We start from the raw sequence: 9,946 nt of genomic DNA on the forward strand, positions 1-9,946 counted from the left end.
ATTATGTTAGAGAGGAGCAAAAGGATTCAGGGTTGCTCATTATTTGCATGCATTTATTGATATATACAAGACAATGCTCAAAATTAGCATTCACTAGCTAACTTTATACTCTGATTTTGGTTGGGATTACTTACATGTCCTCTTTAGTCTTATATAGATAGATCTTTTTGGCATGTCAAAGTTAGTTTAGCATTAGCTAATCCACAACGTAATAATCATGTCATAATAACATTCAAACATCAAAATTTTGATCCATCAAATATGTTGTAATAAAATATTATTATATTTGGATTATAAGGAGAACAAGTAATACCATGAGATTCAACATCAACTATTTGTATATTGCTATAGTCAAAGTAGATCCTAACTTCTTGCCTATAGATCTAACCACTCCCATGTGCACCAATCGTCAAATATTTGTGTATCTAATTGAATAATAAAATAGTTTTGGTTAGGTGGGTTCAAAGTAACTGAATCTAAGTTCTATAGTTATGGAACCAAGCTTAATATTTTAAGCTATCTTGGCACTGTTTAGCATAAGAGCTTATCTCTTCAAGCTTGACCATTTCTTTCAAGCCTATATCAAGCATGCCTATACCTATTTTTTCTTCTACAATAATTTTCATATTACCCTTGTATTATCCATATGATTATCTTTTTCTAAAATTGTTTGTCAAACCCCTATTGGTTTATTTGATAAGAAATGAAGTACACCTATATCAAATGCGAGCCATTAAGGTTTGATCAAATAATAAACCATAAAAAAAAATTATTCATATATATATATATATATATATATATATATATATATATATATATATATAAGTACATATTCTGGGGGGGTTGTCGTGGCAATTGAATGGGTGCAAACGTGGCACCCATAAACTAATTCCCGTAAAAGATTTGAACGTGATTGTGATGTTGACATCTTGCAATCTAGCAAGTTAGTCTAAGATTGCCACACAAGTATGCATCGAGAATCTAGAGAGTGCAAGTTGGACTCCACTAAGGTCATATTGAGCCTAGTACTACTCGGGACTTTTGACAGTTACTTGTTAGGCAAGTAGTTCATCGGTCTCGATGGATAGCAAGGAACTACGTGTACAATGGAATATGCCACGAGTCCACTTCGTATACCTTTAACTTTTTGAAACTACGCTCAATTTTTCCGATGGCTAAGTTGTGACCTAGGGAAGATGGGGGAATGAATACAGGGGCTATGCCCCCGTTTCCTTGCCTCTCTCTCTCTCTCTAAAGACGATGAGATGATCATGACATTTTCTTATTTATGGGAACAGCTTTACTTATCCTCATTCTGTCTCATTCTGTAGCCATTTGGCGATGGTGCATGAATCTAGAAATTCTTTTGGATCAACTAGTTAGTGGAATCATTATCTAGTCCATATCCTTTTTTTTTTTTTGTGGTTCTCTGGTTTGATTGCTTCATTGTTAATATTAAAATAAAATTTTAAAATTTGTGGGACAAGGATGTCTCGGTTTTGTCACGGAACGGAATGCCCTGTGTCCCATTCTATCCCAATGGTCTTCTTGACCAAGCATCCCGATGCTTACTTGAGATGCTTTTCTTCATATTTTTATTTTTTTAATTTATCACAAAGTTTTACTATTTTAATTTTTTACAATATTTGAACTTTAAAAGTAATATATTTAAGATAAATTGGTCTATTTAGTATACCCTAAGATGAGAAGCTAATATTACCGTGCCGCAATAGATCTATGTTGCTTAGGTTGTATTAGACTTGCCACTATTAAATTTCACAAGGGTAAATATTTGTATAAGCCGAGGAGGCCTATTTATGTTGGTCCATCATGTACAGAAATCTTTTGGTTGAATATTCTAACACTTTTTGAATTGTACTATTTATTCAAATATTATGGAGCAACAATCACGAGCCCTTGATGAGGCAAAAGTAATCTGATATAACTAAAAAAGTTGCAATATTTACTATATAAAGCTTGGTCGCATAACCAATCATTTTTTCCTTCAGTTCTTTAATTTAGAAACTTATAATTTGATACTTAGGTATCATATGAGTGGTAAACAAAACTCCCATATTGTATAAAAAAATAAACATAAGTAAAATTTGTTAAGTATACATATATAATTATATTATTGTTCTTTAATTTTCTCAAATTGCCGCTCCAATCAATTAAAAATGGTTATCCATTCTTTCGAGTTTAAAAATATTACCATTGGAGAGAAGCAGGATAAGCAAAAATTAATATCTAAATTTTTATACCTATTAGAGATAGAGAGTGGATTATATTCTTATTTAGCACATTTTTTTTAAAATTTTATTTTAAATAATACTATTTTAAAAATATAATATTATATATGTATATTTATTATAATATATCTCCTTTTCTATATGTTTTAAATTTTTATATAGTATTATTTTGGGGAAAAAAATAATGTTGGATGTGCGGTCTGATTTTATACTTTTTACATCATCATATTTTGAGAAAATAATTTAATGATGAATGGTGAATTTTTGTGTAATATTATTTTGATGAAAAATTAATATTGAATGTGGGCTTTAATTATTTATGTTTTGATTTTTTATATAATATTATTTTGGTAAAAAAAATAGTGTTAAATATCAAAAGATTCGAGCTCATGTGGCGATGCTAATGAGGATGGATACCCAAATATTTTAACCTATCCTTGAACTAAATGAGACGGTTTTAACTGAAATTAAATTAGAATGATTTCAGTAATGGCTTTAAAAATAAAGAATTGTTGATTTTTGGTTCTGGTGAATTTTTCGACCAAAAATCAAACCCAAAGTTGAAATTTAACATCGAACCCCACACCATACCTGAAATCGAATATACTCGATATCTTTTAGTACCTATTATATTTAGCATAAATCCTAGTCCTCTATTCTATTCAATCTAGATCATCTAGATACCATAGATGGAAAAATGACTAAATGGACAAATACTAGAACTTAGAGAGGTGGCTTTTTTTCCTTCCTCGGTTCTTCTTAAGGATTGTTGCATCGGTTGGACTTGTTTTCTTTGATTATTTTTAACTTAGATTATTCTGTTTATTGGATGATTGTATTATTATTTTAGAATTATTTATTTTGTTAAATAATTGTGTTATTATTTTGGACATATTTATTAGTTAAGTTGGTATAAATTATATGAAAATTATAGATGATATTTTTAATTTTGATATTTATATATGAAAATTTTGAAATTAATAAAAAAAGTGTAACTATTTTTAATTTTTCAGTTTAAATTTGTTTTGATTTTGGTTTTTTTACTAATTGTATCAAATTTGTCTGGTTGACATCTCTAAGCGCATGCAGGCTGGTGCACGAGTTTTTAATTTTCCTCTCCAATCACTGTGACCCACTATCAAGCTTTTTCAAGATAAATAACTAAAATACTGGAAGCATTGTCAAGCTAAAGACTGAAAAAGGATAAAGACGTGCCCCATCCTAATCCTTCTGGCCACTATTTTCTTTTCTTCGTCGCTCCTCCTTCTCTTCTTCCACTCTCTCTCCTTACAACCGAAGCATTCATCCCTCGTACTTCTATTGGTGCATTTCAGATCCCAGCTTCGGGAGTCCTCGGCCAGGGGCTCGTTCTTAAATGGAGGTTCTAGACAGGACAGAAGAGGCGTAGAGTCGTGGATTGTTCCTCCCTGGCCGAGGCCACAGAACAGAGGACCCATGTGGTTGCTAAGGCCCTAATTGGGAAAGCTTTTGGAGGGGTAAAAAGCACTTTCTGGCCCTCCAAAAGTATTTTAAATGAAACAGTGGTAATTGGTAAATATTTCGGAAAAACAATTTTTTAGGAGAAGCTCCATTTTGGAGCTTTTCAGAAAAGCACTTTTAGTACCAGTTAGAAAGCTATTTTTTACCAAAATACCCATGATATAATAAACAATTGCACAAAATGTCCTTTTATAATCCTAAAAATATGCTAGAAAATTTATTATAGAAATAAATGGTTATTAGGAGGGTGAAAAATTAATTTACGCTAATAAGTATGGGCCCGGAAAGCATCTGCGTCCCTCCCGAGGTATTGTTCGCTCTGGGATTGCCGCTTCGGGTCTGCGGGAGGTCGCCCAGGGCCGGAGCCCAATGACAGTCCCGAGCCCTGACGGCGCGGGGGTCCGCGGAGGTTGCCCCCTACCCTCACGGTTTTGTCCTATAAAAGGCGCCTCGTGAGAAAAGGTTTTAGGCCTCCTCATTATAAGGCACAGACCTTTCCGCTGATTAGCCGATGTGGGACTAAACTGGGAACCCCATCCCACAACACAGCCCCCTCAGTGGGAAGGTCTGTGCGTGGCCGGGGCCCTTCCTCTAGCGCCATCTGATGTGGGGTCGGAACCCCGACCCAGCCCACACACCGGCCGAGTAGGGAAAGCATCTGCGTCCCTCCCGAGGTATTGTCCGCTCTGGGATTGCCGCTTCGGGTCTGCGGGAGGTCGCCCAGGGCCGGAGCCCAATGACAGTCCCAATGACAGTCCCGAGCCCTGACGGCGCGGGGGTCCGCGGAGGTTGCCCCCTACCCTCACGGTTTTGTCCTATAAAAGGCGCCTCGTAAGAAAAGGTTTTAGGCCTCCTCATTATAAGGCACAGACCTTTCCGCTGATTAGCCGATGTGGGACTAAACTGGGAACCCCATCCCACAACAAGTATAATATTTTATATCTTTATTATTGTATTATACTATAAATATAATATTATATTACATTATATCATAATATATTGATATATTATGTTAAATAATTTTATATTATATTAAATTATTATGTTATAGTATACAATATTATATTTCTATATTATAATAATATTATATTACATTACAGTAATATTATACTATATTATATATTTATATATTAATACATATTATATTTTATTATGCTCTATTGTATAATACTATGCAATATCCTTTATGGTAATTTTGTAATACAAATATGCTTTTTCAGTTTGTTTACCAAATGCATATTAAAGTGACATAACACTTTATAAATGTAGTTACGAAACAGTAAACAACTTTTTATAAAAGTTTTACTTCAAAAAGCTCGACTTCCAACAGCTTTACTTCCAAAAGCTCTATTGCCAATGGCTCCCCAAATAGGGCCTAAGTCATGCATTGGCTTGGGAAGTCCTCTGGTCCTCGGTCAATAAATGGATGAAGGTCTTTTCCGGCCAAGACAGCCGTATCGTTGGATATCTGACTGGAATGAAGGTGGGGATGGAATTGGATGACCGGGACGCCCCCTGCCGTGCCTGAGGCCTCAACTGTTGACTAAAAATGCTAACATATTATTTTACTGAGGATGAGATAAGCAAAATAACTACATGAAGTACTACTAAACACTACAACAAAAAAGATTTTTGTCGACTCTATATTGCCGACGCTAGATAAAAGCGTCGGCAATTCTTTTCTTGCGACAGTAAACGACGACGCTTTTAAAAAGCGCCGGTAAAAAACGTTCCGCCGACGCTTTTATTAGCGTCGAAGCGTTGTGTCCATTACCGACGCTTATAAGCGTCGCATGTTTAATCACCGATGCTTATAAGCGTCGGCATAAGGGATGAATGCGACGACGCTTATAAGCGTCGACGGACTTCATTCCTCCCACAAAAATCCGATCGACCCTCTCCCTCCGCAACCCTAAATCCCTAGCTAGCTCACGCCGACCGACTCCCTCCCTCCGCCGATCTCAGCCATTTCCCTCCGCCGAGTGACCCCAAATCGCGTTCCTCCGCCGCATCCCCTTCCCCTCCTCCCCCTCTTTGTTGGCCTCCTCTCCGTGGACATCTTCCTCCTCCTCCGCCGCAGAGCACTCACGCGGCGTTTGAAGTTTGGAGCCGGCAAGGACAGGGACAAGGCCAGGTTTGGGATCTTCTTCTGTTGCTTCAATCTTTAAATTCTGGATATTTTGGATTTTCTTTTGTTTCTATAATCGGATTGTTTAGGGATTTTGTTCTAGTTTCTCTTGTTTCATGGCGATCTTCTTAATGTCGATGAATGTTTGTCAAGCCATGGTTCTAGATAGATATTGTACTAGTGGTTTATCATTTTCCCTTCTTGCTCCATGTGCTACTAGAATCTGGTCTTGACCACATTACTGGCATAAACAAAAACCTCCACATCATGGTTTATTGATCTGCAGACCCAGAGGTAACAACTCCTAACCTTAGACAGTCTGGTGACATTTGAAGTTCTGATTCATGGAATAATTATTTGGACACCTCCAGAGGATCCCAAAAGGGAATCAACTCAGATAATCTTCTCTCTGTACCTGTTGCCCAGATAGACAACCCAAGAGGAGGGGTGAATTGGGTTTTAAAATAATTATTACAATTATTTGATTTATGAAATACTAATTAACACCTTTTGCAAGTTGATTAATTAGATGCTATGTGCTGTGAATGAAATGAAGACTTGAAGGCTGAAGGAGACTTCTTTAATGCTGGGAAGAGTTGGTTGAATGGAGTTAATGGCCCTCTTCCTTCTTTATGATTTAGATCCCTTTGACAGATGAAGTTTTTGTGTTTTCTTTGAAAGGAATGTCACTTCACTACTTTGCTACAGTCCTCTGTGGCTATTTAAGCCATTCCCCATGTAAACTAGCCGTTAGACACAATCTACTAGCCGTTCTGCACATTCTGCACATCCTGACAATGTTTCCATTGGGATCGGAGTCGACTCGCGCGATCTGGAGTCGACTTGGTTGCAGCAGGAGTCGACTCATGCTTTTCTGGAGTCAGCTCGGCAATTGTTCCGGATTTGAATTAAAGTGAGCTTCTCGACTGGGAGTCGACTCGACTTAACCCGGAGTCGACTCCCCAAATTCTGGAGCTGACCTTGCACTTTTGGAGTCGACTCATTCCAAGGAATCCATAGAGGTATTCTTCAACTTTGCTCACTCGAGTCGACTCGGAAATTCTGGGAGTCGACTCGGCGCTCAGAGCCCGAACTCCCGATCTTCTGTCTTTTGGCTCGTGCAGTCTTGGAGTCGACTCGGACTGTTTTGGAGTCGACTCGGCTCTCAGTATCAGAAAAACAGTCTTCTGTCTTTTTGGAGTAGCGCTGCCTTGGAGTCGACTCGAACTGTTTTGGAGTCGACTCGCGTCTCAGAGACAAAAATACTGTCTTCTGTCTTTTTGGGTCGCGCTGTCTCGGAGTCGACTCGGGCTTTGCGGGAGTCGACTCGGCTCTCAGTGTCCGAAAGTTGCTCTCTGACTTTTGCCTTGTGTAACACTGAGAGTCGACTCTCGCTTCCTTTGGAGTCGACCTGCCAACCATCGGAGTCGACTCGTGTTCCTCAGGAGTCGGCTCGGCTCTCAGGGTCCAAAATGACTTCTCTGTCTTTCTGTCTGTAACTCCATGGAGTCGACTCATACTACTCCAGAGTCGACTCGGCAAGCATCGGAGTCGACTCGCACTCTTCCGGAGTCGGCTCGCTGACAGGTTTTGAGTTGAGTCTTTCTGTTCGTCTGTCTGTTCTCAGTCGGAGTCGACTCATAATGTTCTGGAGTCGACTCGAGCCTGTGCCAGTGCTTCTGATACGCTTGGAGTCGACTCGTAATATCCCGGAGTCGACTCGAGTCTCAGACTTTGGTTCAGATTCACTTCTTAACTTATCCAAAATGTCTTGAACCAAATCTAGAGACACTTAACCATAAATTTACAAGATTTTCACTGAAACACTAGATTGAATTCATTAGTAAACATAAGATATACTCAAATGCTTGGAGCTCATCAAAATCAAATAGGGTTATAATCAATCACTCCACAATCTTCCTCTTTTTAATGATGACAAAACATTGAGTATATGTAAAGTGAATTGCTCAATAAACAAGAAAATTTATAATAAAATTTTAAAATGAATTCAAGTGTCTGATTATTTAATTTATCCAAACTTGAAAGGTGTGAAACAATAAATTTTGAAGTTAAAGCTCCCCCTTTCATTTGGAATTATATAAGCCTTCATGTCATGCAATCAATTGTTTGGCTTATATATATTTAATGATTTTGCTTTCTTAAAAATTCAGATTCTCCCCCTCAACATATGCATTCAACTTTGTTTCGATTCTCTCTGAATTTTTTTTAGTGCATTGAAGCTTTTGAATTTAAATTTTTGGTTTTTAGAGGAAAAATCTGCCAATTTGTTCTTAAGTATGATTGAACTAATCTCCGAATATCCCTTGAATAGATTCTGGAGATTACTCCATTAGGAGCCCCAACAGAGAGATAATGAGCCTCGAGGTATCGAATCCACTAAGAACAAATTCTTGTGTGTTATAAAAGTTTTCTTTTTATTGATTTTCATTGATTTCCTTTACATGTCTATTCAATATATTTCTCCCCCTTTTTGTCATCATAGCAAAAAGGAAGTAAGCAGAACACACAAGCAGTTAGAGATTAAATTGCACAGTATTGAAGAAAATTGTCTACTCATTGTATTGATGTATGTGTAGGTACATTTGTGAATACTAAGAGTAAAGCAGTAAATACATGTCAAAATACACAAAATAAGCTAGGGCTTCCTCGAGGATATGGCTCCTCTGCTCAGTCTTGATTGTTCCATTAGGAGACTGACCCCATCCGTGACGTTCCCTAGCTGGGTGATGATGGCTGAGGTGGCTCTACTGTGCGTCGTGGAAAGCTCAGTCAGAGTCTCCTGGAGTTTGTCCACCTTGGCGATCAACACATTCGCCAAGCGCTCGGCCCCCTGGTTCAGGCTGCCCATATCGTGTCGGATGTCATCTCGCATCTTTCTTGTGTTGCTTGTGACATCGCTCATGTTGGAGAATTGGGCTTGTATCAGGCTTCTGACATTGAAGATCTCCTCCCTCAAATGAGCCGTCATCTCGGTCACGGCTGATAGGGAGGGAACTAATGCAGAAGAGGGGGCAGGGACTGGACCTCTGAGCTCCCTCAGTAGATCGTCCCGAAGATCTCGTACAATCTCCTGCCGCAACTCCCGGAGCTGCTCAGGAGAAATCCGGACCTCCATCGGCTGAGTGGGTGGAGCTGAGGAGGAGGGTCCGGCTGAGGTGGATGGTGCTGATGTGGAGGGAAAGGTGGGATAGTCAGAATCTGGATCAGGACTGGGGGAGCGTCTAGTGGTAGGTGTGGAGGAGGATGGTTTTCCTGACCCAGGTTCCCTCTACCTTATGAAATCCCATCCTGTGTAGGGTTCCCTCACCCATGCAATCTGTCCATCGCAGTGCGCGAGAGGGTTCCCCCTCAGGAATGGGGATCCCGGACTCCCTAAAGATCAAGGTGTACATCATCCCATAAGGAAGGGTGAGCCTAGGTCTGTCTAGTGGCTCACAAAGGTACTTGTAGATCATCTTGGGGAAGTTAATAGGTGTGTCTTGGAGGATGTAGAACATAAGGGCTAGGTCCCTCTCAGATACAAAATCAAAGCGGCCGGTCTTAGGGAAAAGGGTCCTAGAGATGATAATCAAGAGGAGCCGCATTTCAACTGATAGTGAACTAGCGGACACCTCATCTAATGGGGACTGGGGTGGACTCCCTAAAATGGTCGTAAGGGCCTCAGTCCTATCCTCAGGGTGTGTAGGAAATACCCCAACTTGGGGAAGATGTAGGATTTGTGCTATGAAATTCTCAGAAATGAATAAAGGGACACCCGCTACGGTTCCCTGTATCCCACCATTGCCCCTATGCACGGTACCATAGAACTCCCTAACTAGCCCTGGGTATGTGGGGAGATCTAGGGAACAAAAGAACTCGAGTCCCTGGGCCCTCAACCTATCTCCTATAGTGAAGCCTCCCGGGAGAGATAGTCGAAGTTGACGTATCTCCCGGTGGAGACCGCCTTCCCGGCGCACGGTCGCGAGGGAACCGGCCTCGGCGGGGAACGAACCGGAGGTTTGTGGCCTCACGGGATCGTTCCGAGCCTTGGACCGTCGCTCGGTGCCGC

Source organism: Phoenix dactylifera, unplaced genomic scaffold (genome assembly GCF_009389715.1).
Source record: "Phoenix dactylifera cultivar Barhee BC4 unplaced genomic scaffold, palm_55x_up_171113_PBpolish2nd_filt_p 001232F, whole genome shotgun sequence".
Taxonomy (NCBI): Eukaryota; Viridiplantae; Streptophyta; class Magnoliopsida; order Arecales; family Arecaceae; genus Phoenix; species Phoenix dactylifera.